The 13488-nt window shown below is 37.8% G+C and overlaps 1 protein-coding gene across 1 annotated transcript in view; it reads left to right on the forward strand.

Annotated features, from left to right (window-relative positions):
- Positions 1 to 13488, forward strand: part of GRM1 (glutamate metabotropic receptor 1) — a 462841-nt gene that overhangs the window by 380882 nt on the left and 68471 nt on the right. The window lies entirely within an intron of this gene.

The raw sequence follows: 13488 nt of genomic DNA on the forward strand, positions 1-13488 counted from the left end.
CCTAATTTGACTAATGTATTAAATAAACACTTCATTCATATTATATTTATGTTAGTTTTTATTCAATAATCTCAAGTAATAGCTTATAGTCATCACATCAAGTTTCATTTTGAATGTTATCAAATGTATTCTAGTCACCATCAATAATAATCAAGCCTCAGTTGGACCATGATCCTACTCCTGAGCTGTCAGTCATTCACTATGAGAAATAGTGAGATAAGGTAGAAGAGAATTATCCAAATAACTCTTATTACTGCATGGAAACAAGCAAGGTGTCTTCCATTGTAGATGGAGTTTATTCTGACAATACGATGGTGGCTTTGCAATTGACAGTAGAAATAGGAGATGCGTTGTGGTGGATGGATTTCTGGCAGCACAATGGCCCCCAGCTATCCTTACTCTTTGCATACAAACTGATCTGTGACTTCATCACATTCAAGGAAGCCAGGGGCAATGGAAATTCACCAATAAACCACAGTATCCCTTGTACACAAAACAAGCTTTTTCTCCTGGTCTAATCTAACTTGAAAAAAATACATTTTTATGCTGTTCCAGTCTACATAAGCAGTTGTAGATATACCTGGTGATTCTGATTCAGCAGTTGCAGAGGAAAGAGAAATCACTGCTGCCTTCACTTTATAGTTCTGAGATCTTTCAGGGGGCACAACTGAAAAATCAATGCCAAATGTTCTTAGAGAAGATGCTTTTAATGGGTTTCCTGTTGACCTCACCACTAGAAGCAGCTGTCATATTTGATCAATGTGGCAGTGTCATGCTGATCAATCTCTTCCCTGGTTTATCCTTCCCAAATATTTCTGAGCATATACAGGGTGAATGTATAAGCCTTGGTTCCAGTGCTCATTTCTCACCAAAATAATCCCTACATTGGCTTTCTTATCCCTTGTTAAGGATGGAATTAATCTCCACTTCTGCCTTTTTGTTTCTAGCTATGAAAGAAATCAGCAAAGGGGGACTAATGCCATATTTTTAATCTCACCCAGAGTACTGTGACAACACAGTGAGCCTTGGGTTAAGGAAAAGAAGGCTTCCTCTTTTTATGCTGAGTTCATTTGAAGAATATTGCAGAATATCAGGCCTCAAAAAAGTACAATACTTTGAATGCACTCACGTAGCTATTTAACCCAATGGATGTGCAAGAACATACAAGGGAATATGTGTGCGTGCATGTGCACGCACACACACACACACACAAATACACACACAGTGAGAAAGAGTTCTACTATCGCTCAATTTTACACCTAAATCCTGGATTATTGTCAAATTACATGAGCTTCAGTATAAATCTAGTATTTCAGCCTAGACTTCTCCTACCTTTATGATGAGGTTCAGGTATCCATTGCTCATTACTTCAATCTAGCCTTGGTAATGACTAATGCTGTCCATTATTTCTGCTATCTCAATTTTGAACCTTAGTGGTTAGTGTGCTCCTCCTTGTCTCTAGATTTGGACACTTTTTTATATGGTTTTGAGAATCAAATAGATTCATTAAGGGGTGGTGAGGCACATATACCTCATCTCAATTCCAAGTCCTAATTGAAAATAATTGGCTTTGTTACACAAGAAAAAGTCCACTTTGGGTACAAAAATGAGCAAGGAATAAGTATAGACAAAGAATCATCTTGACCACATTTGTGTTTGTTTAATATACCCTTATCTAAGAATAACTAGAAGTCATGAGGGAAAAATCTTGATATGTTGCCCAATTACTTCAGTAGAACTGAATCCCATGATTGAGGCATCATCCAAAACTGGTGTAGCACCTGGCATCCTAGAAAGCAAAATTCCCATAAAGCACTAAAAAAGTCCCACAGTCAACAGAAATACTGGCCCAGCAGTCCTACATTCCATATGTTCCTCCAATGCATTTTTGATGAGTGTGTTTTGATAAGCTTGAGCAAGGTCAGTTTGCAAACACCTGACCTCAGTAGTCTAGGTTAGCAGTCTAGGTTAACTACAGGCACAGAGCATGCATGCTGCTTGAGAGAGTTCGTTGTGGTACAGTAGAGCTTCCTCTAAGTTTGTTCGTATCCTGTGACTTCCAAACTGTTGTTACCAACCAAGATGATATGCCTGCTTCAAGAGCCACTTGTTTAATTAGATTTTTAAGTTAACCTCTGTGGCTAAGTACACTGCCAGCTAAGTGCATGGACAACAATTGTGTCCAGAAGGATTGACCCTGGAATAGTCTGGGAACTCAGATAAAACCTTGGAAAATTAGTTAATAGTTTCTTGTGACTAGGTCAGTCTGAAGGTCATAGAATCTAGAATCTTGATTTTTAGTGGTGTGTTTCTTATCAAACAATTTTTGTCTGTTGTCTTTAACTTTATGTAGTAAATGTATGGAACATCTATATAAAAGGGCCTTGCAAAACATTCTGCCTCTATATCAATATGTTCCATGTGAAATAAATCATGGTGACCTCACCGTGTGATGAAATATGTGGAAGTTCTCTTTATAGATTACATAATCTACAGTCAAGGGCAAATTTTATTTTGCACACACAAGCATTTATCAATGTGGTGGCAATGCCACATCTTTCCATGAGCCTGCTGAGTACAATATCCCTCTTGGATTACATCGAAGCAAGAGACAGAGAAACCTAGCACTTAAGAGCAAGAACTCTGGAATCATACCAGTTGAGTGTCAGGCTAGTCACCACCATTATCCAGCTGTATGATCTTGGACAAGTCATTCGACCCACCAGTGCCTGGATTTTCTGTTAGTAAGCTGGACATAGTAATATCACCAATTTCATAAGTCATTGTGAGATGGATAAGATAATATATAGACAGCACCTGATTAAGTTCCTGTCACATAGCAAGCATTTGATCATGTTATCTCTTTGTATCTGGTGCCAGATCAGGTTTGGTGCTAATTCTTGCACATTTTTAAAAACAAATAAAATTTGTAGTTTAGAAAAGTTTTAAAGAAAAGTTGAGAATTTATATCAGGGAGTTCTTATACACACTACATTCAGTTTCTACTGTTGTGAAATTTCATAGCGCTATGTTACTTTTGCCCAAATTAATGAGCCAACATTGGCACAGCATTATTAACTAAACTCCGTATTTTTTCATATTTCACCAGTTTTCTTTTTTTTGCTCCAACATCCCATCCAGGATATAACATTATATTCTTTTATCTTGTCTCCTTAGACTCCTCTCAGTTGTGACAATTATTGAAGATCTCTTGTTTTCGATGACCTTGACAGTTTTTAGTTCTAGTCAGGTATTTTGTAGAGTGTTCCTAAAGCTGAGTTTGGTTGATGTATTTCTCATAGTCAGACTGGAATTATGAGTTTGGGGAGGAAGACCACAGAGGTGATGTGTCTTTCTTCATACAACATAATAAGAAGTAAACCTTACGCGGAGGTGGGGGGTGCCTGGGTGACTCAGTTGGTTAAGCATCTAACTTTGGCTCAGGTCATGATCTCACGGTTCATGTGTTTGACCCCCATGTCAGGCTCTGTGCTAACATATCAGTCTACAGACTGCTTCAGATTCTGTGTCTCCCTTTCTCTCTGCCCGCCCCCCCCCCCACTCTGTCTTTCTCTCTCAAAAATAAATATTAAAAAAAAAGATTACACTCTATCTATCAATTTATTACCAGTGATGTTAACATTGATCATCTGGTTAAGGAAGTGTTTACCACGTCTCTCTTTTTATACCCCTTTTAATGCTGTACTCTTTGAAACCAATTCATTAAGTGTATACCACACTTAAAAGATGTGAAATTATTCTCCACCTTCTTAAGGGCAGGGTATAAATTTTTTAGAATTCTTCTCCCCCATTTATTTTTTTAAATTTAATAATTTATGTATATGAGCATGGACTTCTTTTTTTAATGTTTATTTATTTTTGAGAGAGAGAGAGAGAGAGAGAGAAAACACAAGTGGGGAGGGGCAGAAAGAGAGGGAGACAGAATCTGAAGTAGGCTCCAGGCTCTGAGCTGTCAGCACAGAGCCCAGTGCGGGGCCTGAACTCAACTATGAGATCTTGACCTGAGCTGAAGTCGGAGGCTCTACCGACTGAGCCACCCAGAAGCCCAGAGCACAGACTTCTGAGTATATTTTATACTTTGGGTTATAAATCAATACTATATTATTTATTTTGTTGCTTAAATGGTTTAGCTCTGGGAAAGACATTTGGGTGGTCTTTCAGTTGGCTCTAGTATCCCTCTGACATATATATGTCTTATTTTTTTTTTAAGTACTTCCTTACTTTACGGTACTACAATATGCTCTAGGCTCATCTTGTATATTTCCTGCCCCAGCCCTACAATTGTTTATTTTTCCAAAAGAGTCCTTATTCCTTTTATTAGAGAATGGTATTAGAAACCAAGATCTGGTATTAGAAACCAAGCACTGGGTATCTTGTTGCTATTGGGGTCTTAATGTTTCAGCCCACTGAGCTGGGAAATATATGTACACCAGTCCACACTTAAATATATATGTATAATTTTTTCTATATAAACTTATCAACATCTATATTAAGCTAAACTTAAATTCATCCTGATGCCTTCAGTATGATTCTGGTACCACATGGTTTATTTATACAGAGGCTTATCTATAACCTCTGACTCCAACTGTGATAAAATTGGCTTCTGCCATACACTTGTTTATTTGTTCAACCTTGGTACATGTACAGCTATTTCAGAATTGTTAACTTATGCTCCATGAGAAACAATTTGGCCAATGAGTATAGTGCTTATATTCCATTTCTGAATATAATTTTAATAGATTCAGATCAGCCCTGCGGCCTCTCAAGGAGGTCCTTCTTATAGAATCTATATTTGGCATTCTTGTTTCTATAAATATGCCCTTCATAACCTGAGCAGAGCAGTTGACATCCAAGAAAATTTGCATAAAGTCTGTACCCTGTATTGGTTTTAGTAACAGACTCTGCTAAGAATTCTTTTCCTGTGTGCTCTCGACAACATTAATCTTAGAAACTGCTCTTCTAATTTCTGTGACACATATTGACTAAAGTCTCACTAGCCATGAGTTCTTACTGGGGCCTTAGGAATTCCAAATTCAATTCTTTTAAGAAATGCTCTTGGGAGACACTACATAAAAAGCAATATGCCACTCAAGAAATCCCAATAATTGCAACTTTGGGACAGATAGTGTTGTTATCTACACAGACTGTTGTCTACTTAAAATATCAACATAAAATATCCAGTAATAGTGACCTGGGAAGGTGAACCCTGGATTAAAATCCATAGTATATTTCATTCTTAGGTGGTACAGGTAGGGTAATAAGCCTTATGACCTATATTTAAACCCCAGAGTCTGTTTAGAACATGATAGGCTTCTATTCCAGGCTCCCAACTTATCCACTTGGGATATGAATTTCAAGGAAAAGGCTGAAGAATATGAAATTCTTTAATATGTCCCAAAGTGTATATTTTTATGTATGGTATTTTGTCCATTAATAGATACTGTATTATATTAATAAGAAGTCAATTATAAAAGTAGATTTAAAATGCTAATGTCAAACAATTTTATGGTTTTGTTTTTATAATAAATAAGACTCAATATTGGCTAACAGACAATGCTATGTTAGGCCCTAATTAAATAAGTCAGAGGTCAGTGGAATATTCACAAATAGCTCTTGTATTTCTGCAAAATCCACCCTAACATATTAGTTTAATCCAAACACTGCAACACAAAGCTAGAGGTACTTTATATGGTTTCACTCTTATGTGGATCCTGAGAAACTTAACAGGAACCCATGGGGGAGGGGAAGAAAAAAAAAAAAAAAGAGGTTAGAGTGGGAGAGAGCCAAAGCATAAGAGACTGTTAAAAACTGAGAACAAACTGAGGGTTGATGGGTGGGAGGGAGGGGAGGTGGGTGATGGGTATTGATGAGGGCACCTTTTGGGATGAGCACTGGGTGTTGTATGGAAACCAATTTGACAATAAATTTCATATATTAAAAAAAATAAAAAAAATAAAAAAAATAAAAAAATAAAAACTGAGTGGTTCAAAGCTAGAGGTACTTTATTTTTTTTTTATTTTTATTTTTTTTCCAATTTTTATTTTTTTTATTTTTTTTTCAATATATGAAATTTATTGTCAAATTGGTTTCCATACAACACCCAGTGCTCATCCCAAAAGGTGCCCTCCTCAATACCCATCACCCACCCTCCCCTCCCTCCCACCCCCCATCAACCCTCAGTTTGTTCTCAGTTTTTAACAGTCAAAGCTAGAGGTACTTTAAAAGGACAGACCATTGAAAGGAACTCAAAACAGGCCAGAATACCATTAGATCATGGAACTCCCTTACATATGTAAAAGAAAGCATGTTTCCCATCACCCATAAAAAAGTAGAAGTGGTGCTATGAACATAGATATGCCTTCTTCAAGTTTGATAGAGGCCGAGAGGAATAGGCAAGGATTCTGACCCAGCAGGTTGCTGAGGAGAGAGTTGGTTCCTGATGAATTTTAACCACACTCTAACTTCCCACGGTGGTTAAAGCAGCCAGCTTCTGTAACACACTTTATCTCTCTGATTACCGGCCAAATGCTTACTGCAGACCTGCAAAGATTAGTTACTCCAGGGGGAGTGGTTTATAACTCCACGACAGTGTTTTTTTGCCAGATCAATAATAAAGGCAAAGGCACATGGCAAGCTGCCCTCATTTTCTCTGAACTATCCCTGTGGTCCAACTAAATGTTACTGACTGGTCCTCAGCATCACTTAAACACAGCAACAATTGTTCTCATTTGTTTTTCATATGCACCACAATTATTTGAAATAAGAACTAGCTAAAATGCAATTGTGTTTTGGGGGAATTGAGGGCTTGATATATATTATCATTAATTTGCAGGGAGCCTACAGTTCATGTGTCATGTAAGTGGAGGGTTTCTTTCTTAACAATAGATTGTGATGGTGTATTTAGAAAAATGTCTGTACTGCTCACATATGTTAAAACCAGGGGGTTTTAAGCAATAGAAATTCAACTAATAACAACAGTGATAATAACATATGCTCGATTAAACGAAGTTTCCTTTCTTCTCTTCCATCCTACATAGGAGTTAATTTACGTTTTAATAAACTGAGCAGAAAATATTTTTTCTGTGGTGTGAACAGACAAAACTTTTTAGGGAAAAGTGGAAAATATAGAGTCAGAGGAAACAAAAATTCACAGATCCTAGACATGAACATGAACAAGCCTGGACAGTTGTGAATCTCATCACCAGTACTCTCTGGAAAAGGATAAAGAAAATTTAGCAGCTCAGGTCTCCGAGAAAAATTGAGGGCACGTTACTCCTTTGAGGTCATTATTTTTAAAATGACCTGATTAATCTTCCTTCAATTAATCTAACATTTGGGTCATTTAAAGGAATATGAATTTTATTTTCTTTGTTTGATATGTTATCAGTATACAACAACACAGCCCTTTCTATTTTGATCTGAATTGAGATTTTATCCAATCATGTATTGAGTATATAATGCTTTCAGATAGAGAGGCAATGCAGAGCTACAAATACCAAGAAATCTGAAGAATATTTTCTCCAGGAAAGTTATGTTTACCACTGTTTCCCAAAATGCTTCCTTGTTTTGTGATGATATAGAAGAATACTTTCTTTGTTTCTTTTTAATTTGAAGTTAATGCTGAGGGTCTATATTTGAAAAGGCAACATGACTAGATTTATGCATAGTGGTGGGGTTCTAATGAAATAGAACAGCCACAACGAAAGTACTCTATTGGAGCTAAACATTCTCTCGATCTATTTTCTTTATCTTTTCACTTTGGGCATTCAATCTGAGACAGCATTATTAAAAACTCAGAAGGGGCACCTGGGTAGCTCAGTCAGTTAAGAGTCCCACTTTGGTGGGGCACATGTGTGGCTCAGTCGGTTGAGCTTCCGCCTTCAGCTCAGGTCACGATCTCCCAGTTCGTGAGTTCAAGCCCTGCGTCGGGCTCTGTGCTGACAGCTCAGAGCCTGGAGCCTGCTTCGGATTCTGGGTCCCTCCCTTGCTCTGCTCCTCCCCTGCTCATGCTCTGTCTCTGTCTCTGTCTCTCTCAAGAATAAATAAACATTAAAAAAAAAATTTAAAAACTCAGAAAAAAAAATCAAGCTGATTGTTTTTGCTAACAAATGTCTCGTCTGTCATGGGACTTCTCCAGCAGTTAGATAAAGCTGATACTTGCATGCATAGTGCTATTGGGCAGGGACCAGGTCCAGCTCTGGAGGCCACTGTCTCTGTACTTAACTAGCTATGCGACCTTAAGTTTAGGACCCTGGGATTTCTGTGGAACAATGTATTTCTTTCCCAGATTTGAGTCGACTAAGAAGTAGACTCAGAAGCAAAACAGATGAGGATAAAATATGTTTTATTAATAATGTGACTGTATAACTAGAAAACTCAAAAACTTTATTAAAAATTAGAATTAATAAATTAATTTGGCAAGCTTGAAGGATACAAGACCAAAATGCAACCACCAAGAGTGTTTTTACACACTGGCAATAAATAACTTCAAAAAAACTTCCAAATTTACCGATCATTGCAGTATAATAAAAATGAAATACCTAGGTTCCGCCTACTGAAAAATTACAAAACGTTGCTGGGATGAATTTAGGAAACTCTAAATAAATGAAAGCCTTCTAAATATGCTCTAAGTCATGATCTGGGCAGCAGTCACATGGGTATGGACTTCCGTGAACATTTATTGATCAGTAAAGATTTCTGTGGTTTACCATATGTGAGTTATACATACCTCAATTAATTTTTTTCTTTTTAATTTAAGAAAAAAAAAAAACTAGCTGAAGAGCAGAAAACCCAAATGGATTAGGGGCATAGATTAGATATGTGGCCAAGATAGACTTGTCACTACTTGGTCCTGGAACTAGAGCGATTAACCCGTCTATCCAACTACAGGACTGCACAATGACAAGCCACATCTTCCCAAGGCCTGTGACTAACCAGAACCTTTGAGTATTGATGGGTCATTGGCTCCAAGGGAGAGAGCAAAGGGAGGAGTTGAGCATGTCCAGTTTCTTGTTCTCAGTACATCAATAAAATGAATCACTCTTCTCTTCCCATTAGGTGAGTCAAAAATCTGAGGTGATACTTAATAGGGAGTTTCTTCAACAGAAGCATTAGCTGAAGGGGAAGAGAGACGTTTCTCCCCAACTGTGACTTAACTTTAGTGTTCCTATGTGTAAGCCAGTGATAATAAACTTATCTCATACAGTTGTGTAAAGAGTAAAAAAAGATAAGCTATGCGAATGGCTTTGCCAAGTACCAGTAAATGTAGAATTGGAAAAGCAAAGCATAGAAACTTCAGACGGGCAAGGGATCTTCGAAAGATAATCTGATACACTTGTGGCATTTTTTTTTTTTATTGGAAAACAGAGACCCAAGGAGGTCTAGACCCTTATCTAAGTTCCATGGCTTGTGGGAAATGTACTGTTAATGTGTTCTAGCAGACCCGCCTGTGGGTTCCAGGTGCTCATGTGCCTGGTGCAGCGGTCTTTCTGCTACACCGCTCTACAGAGTAGCCATCCTACCTGGCAGCAGACAGAATCGCCAACCCTTGTCCCGACCACCGTGTTTTCAGAAGCTACACAGTCAGTTGCTACCCCCGTGGAGGCCCTGTGTGCTGCCTCACTCAGGAAGCAATTTGTAGCCCTTATTGCACTGTAGCAATAGGAACAAGATTACTGCTTAGAATCAAGACAGCTATTTGCACAATCCACTCAAGTAGTTAGACAGGTATTCTTTTGAAGGTAAATAAACACAGGCAACTACAATTATTTTCTTCCATTTAGCATATTAGAAAAGGTAATGATTTAATGATATCCTAGTGGTCTGTAACAGTTAGCACACAGCAGAAAAAATGAATCATAAAATCCCCTTCTCACTAAAAACTCTGAGACTAGTGTTATGAAAAGGGACTAAACCCCAGGGAACCACCGTGTTTTCACCTTCCCACCAAGTGACAATATTATTAGTTTGGATTCTCTATTCACTGGTCGTGAAAATATAGGATTTGGGGGAAACGGGAAAACCTGTTACATATTCTGTTTGTTCAGTAATAGATCCTTGCAACATTACCTGAGACAGTTGCTATGGCAAAGAAAATGGTCCTGTAAAGGCCAATTTTCGGACTCTAATGTTGCACCTTCCCAAATGCTAGTTCATACTGAGCTGGGGTAGTAGCTAGAGAGAGAGTTCTTCCTGATGGTGGTACCTCCTTCATGTGCAGAGCCAGTGGACTTTCAGGGTACGGAAGTGCATGTGCTTGCTTCAGATTCACACAAAACACACAAGCTGTTGGTGTTTATTTTGGAAAGGGGTGTGAATTACAAACATTTCCTGAAAACATGTGCCTACTAGCCTCCCGGCTCTCTGTATGATAAATATTACCAGGATGGGCTTCTTTGTTATAGATTGCCGTTAGAAGATTATGTGTCAGGACTTCTAGTCAGAGAGATAGCTGTGCACATCTAGAAGGATCCTAGGGAGAAGCCTCAAACCAGCTTGACAATGATACTGGTGCACAGCAGATGCCCTCTCCTCAGCCACCAGAAAAGTGCCTTTTCTGCAGATTTCTGTATCTGCAACCACATTGCCACAGAGTGTAACAGAAAGAACAAGGATCAGGAGGGCATTTGGATACCTCTGCTCTTTCCTCACTTGTAAATGGTGAGATTAATATCTATTTGGGGGGATTATCATGAACTCGTTATTTGAGCACTTATAAACAATCCAATAAATAGCAGCTAGTATTAAGGTGTATATTTCCCATTAACATTAGATAAATTTAAAATTAGTTAAAACTGACAATAGTCTACTGATTTTTTATTATATAGTATGTATATTTACATGTATTTTATATATGTAATACATTACCCATAATAACATCAGTGAATAGCTACAGTTAGAGGCTAGCATGGCTCAAGAAATGTGTCACCGTTTGACCAGTCTGTCTTGTTTGCACCGGTGCTTCCAGAATAATATTGCTTCACTCTCAAAAGTGACCCAGTTTGGACAATAACTTATATGATCACCCTAAATAAGGTTCAAAAGGAAACTACTGATTTTCAAGAAATCCAAGAACAGTTACAGCCTCAATGCTTAGATATAATATGTCCACTAGACAAACCATGGCTTAAAAAATTTGTACTAGGGACACCGACATAATTTAAAAAATATATAATAAATCTTTAATGGCAGTTACCAAACAAAAACAACAAACTCAGTGGTCATAAGGCTTGCCCCTGATAAGAGAATTTTCCATGAAGAACACCAGGGGTTTATTCTCATATTTTTCTGTACTTTGCTCCTGGGTTGACTTTAATAACTGCCACTTGAAGCAGGTGGTTTTAGTATTAACTAGGACCCTTTAAGTGGCTGCTGCAGTGAAGGTTAATTTTGCCTCTCAGTTTTTGTCTGTTTTTTTTTCTTTCTTTCTTCACTTCCTGGTAACATATCTAATTCTAGTAGCTTTAACATATAGCTCTAGCACTTGGAAGTTTCAAACAGTGTTTAAAGCCTTGTTTAAAACTCACCAGACAGAGACACCTAGGTGGCTCAGTAGGTGAAGCATCCAAATTTGGCTCAGATCGTGATCTCATGGTTTGTGAGTTCAAGCCCCATGTCAGGCTCTGTGCAGACAGCTCAGAGCCTGGAGCCTACTTTGGATTCTGTGTCTCCCTCTCTCTCTGCCTCTCCCTCACTCATACTCTGTCTGTCTCTACCAAAAATAAACATATAAATAAATAAATATATATATAAATAAATATATAAATAAATAAATCTCACCAGACAGATGACATTAATTTATCTCCTTTATACCCTAATATAAAAGAGAAGGAAAGGAAATTGACAGTAAGAGCCAAGGGTTCTGGGTAACAGACATAAGTCACCCTGTTTTAATGACTTAGCAGTTTTTGCAAGGATGTTTGCTTTCTGCTGTACATAACTTTCTATAGTTGTTCTGTGTAGTTTGATTTCAAAGCACTTTCTGCCTGTCATACTCTTTATTTCCTCTCAGAAAATATCCTTTCAAATGAGAAAATATTACTTTAATAAATCACATTTTTAATAATTTCCTATTAAGCAACATTGGAAGATGAGGTAAAATTGAATGTTTCCCCTCTTCAGCCTGGCCCCAGTATTTTGTATCTTATGCTTAGGGTAGATACAAATCCTGTATCTTTTTCACATTTTCAACTATATCTAAGTAGTTAAGCTTTTTTTTTAAAGTTTATTTATTTATTTTTGAGAGAAAGAGAGAGTAGAGAGGGGTGGGGGGAGGGGAGAGAGAAAGAGAGAGAGAGAGGGAGGGAGAGAAGATCCTAAGCAGGCTCTATGCTCAGCATGGAGCCTGACACGGGACTGGATTCATGACCTGGGATCATGACCTGAGCGGAAATCAAGAGTCAGATGCTCAACCAACTGGTCCACCCAACAGTTAAGCTTTTAAAAATAACTTTTAGAAATGTCTTATTTCATCTCAAGCTCAACATCAGTATCAAGACTCTTGACCTTCTCTTATAAGCATTCCAACCTTCTTTAACTTCTCTGCTGCTCTCGGGCTGGAACTTTAGTGTCCAGTGGCCTATCTAGGCTGGAACAAAGAGGTCATCTGGCTGGGGTGCAAGGGGCCTTGTGCTGTTCTCAGTCCCATCAGTAGCTAAACTCACCACCTTTCCCACCTTCTGGCACCTGGAACACACACCATAGGCCTCCCACCCCCCAGAAACAATCAGTCCGGGTGGGGGGAGGGGAGGAAAAGCCCACCATAGACAAAAGCAAGTTTCTGGAACTAAATGCACCATCTCTCAATTATGCCAGTGATGTGTTTCAAATCGATTTTGTTTTACAAACCTGTTATTTTTTTTTTCAACAAATCCAGTTGGTTTCTGAATTTCTCATCCATACATAAGTCCTCAAATTTACACTCCTGATATGGAGCTCATATCTAAGTTGATACTGTTCTTGTGCAACTTGTTTGGCAATTGGGAAACTTTAGATCACTTGTTACACAGGTGAAAATGATTGTAGGGTTTTTGAAATTCACAGGTAAATGTTAAATGTTAAAAGTAAATGTCTAGTATGACTTTTCCATCAAGAAACAATTTACCTCGGTTTCCAATAATCAGCAAATCTGATTCAAATATTTCTATACTGTCAACTATATATAAGGAGATATTTATACTATCTAGTTCTTACTCTGGATTCTTGTGGCCCTAGATATAAAAAAATTAGTCGAATCATCAAAAGAAAATATCAGGGCTTAGGTAATGCGCAAACTGAGTTATTATAGATTGTGCATTGTCATAGAAGATATTAAAAATGCTTTTTCAGTACCGTGATCTAGGGAGACTTTTAATATAAGTTTCTGTGAGCCAAGAGAGAATAAGAGTTATTTTCATTGCTCCTGAAGGATTTCCTTGCAATATTTGAAAGTTCTTTATTTTCACCTGTATGGAGTTTGTGTCATATGTT

The sequence above is a fragment of the Panthera tigris genome, chromosome B2 (assembly GCF_018350195.1).
Source record: "Panthera tigris isolate Pti1 chromosome B2, P.tigris_Pti1_mat1.1, whole genome shotgun sequence".
Taxonomy (NCBI): Eukaryota; Metazoa; Chordata; class Mammalia; order Carnivora; family Felidae; genus Panthera; species Panthera tigris.